Below are 1,540 nucleotides of genomic sequence, written 5' to 3' on the forward strand. Positions count from 1 at the left end.
TTATTTCAGCCTGCTCCCTTCAAAATGTACCGTTATGGGCCAACAAATAGCACACCCAGAGGTGACATTCCCCAAATAAATGATTACTTAAGGATTAGTCACGCAGCTTTACCGAAGGCATACGGCTGGCTTTGCAGGAAGGATTATGGCAGCAAAGATGAATACAGATGACTGAAGCAGCCGGGGCAGGGACCTGTCCTTCCACTTCAGCTGGGTATAAAGCTTCTGGCTCAAGGTCTGTCTACCTGTATTTGGTGTCTCTTAGATGCAGCACTGCTTTTGGTAGTGATGAAAGGAAGGAAATCCTTTGCAAAAAGAAAGGAATGACAAACACAAACAAGTGTCTGATTTCCCAAAAAATCTCGATCAATGCACTAAAAAGTCCTCCCCCTCCAGCTGGCAGTTTCTGAAGGACAGCAGAAAGACAAGAACTTTCCGAAGCATTTTCAACTGCAGAATTCACAGGGGTACCCAGGGAGCTCTTGGCGCAGCCGGAGCACGCAGCCGTCATGCTGCACTGCGAGCGCAGATGCTCAGCACACTGCCCTCCAAAGGGCCGTTCCCTTCGAGCGAGCTGAGGCCGGGGAGTTCATGTCCTCCTTCAAACCCAGGAGCTGCACTTGCTTTGAGGAAAACTGTTCTCTGCAAGGCCCTAATACAAATTTTAGCCCTGATAAGGGTGGAAAAAAACGCTACAGCTGGCTTCACTAAGGTTTCAAATCAACCTTGTTGTCTGTTACATTAATAATTGCAGCTTTTAGGATACTGGAGCCCAGCAGTTTCTTAGGAAGTAGCAGATGCCCTTTGGTTGCTCTGCTTTTTTCCTATTGCTAATTTATTACCCTCATGCCTCTGTCAAGAAAAATCCATGGGGCATTTCTTTGTTTTTGGAGGGGGAGGATGGAGCGGAGGATGACACTGACACTCACACTCTAATGCTGAGCCACCAGCATACGTAGAGGTGTATGATGCCCCCAAGAAAAGAGACCAAACTCCTGCTTTCACCTAAAACTACACATAATCACCCCCTATTTGTGTCTTAGTGCCCACAAAATCATGAGCAAGACTTTACAGAACAAGTTTGGTAGCAACAGGCCTTAATTTTATCAAGGCTCCTCTACCTTCATAATTTCAAATACTTGTCAGCAGCAAAAAAGTGCCCAGCAAACCACAGGTGACCAGAAAGCCATGATTATTCTCTCTTCCTTTTTTTTTCCCCCATCTCTTTTTTTCCTTTAGCCATAGCTCTTTTCCACCCAAACTCTCCACGGTAGAGAGCGGGTGATTTATGCTAGGTCCCTCCAAAGCTCTCGGACCATTGCATCGCTGCGTAATTATCAGCAGATTTTCCTAATGGACACACACCGGCGCAGGGCCGGAGGAACGGCGGTGAATCCAGCTCGTTGGACATCTCCATGCCAAGCCTGCTGTTTTCTATCTGCTGGTGTCATCCTCTTTTTTATTATTATTAAGCCCGAGCTGAAAGGGGTTTCTGGGAAGCACAGACAAGCCCGGCTGGCCCCCACGCAGGGCTCTCCCC

Source organism: Fulmarus glacialis, unplaced genomic scaffold (genome assembly GCF_000690835.1).
Source record: "Fulmarus glacialis isolate BGI_N327 unplaced genomic scaffold, ASM69083v1 scaffold2560, whole genome shotgun sequence".
NCBI classification, from domain to species: Eukaryota; Metazoa; Chordata; class Aves; order Procellariiformes; family Procellariidae; genus Fulmarus; species Fulmarus glacialis.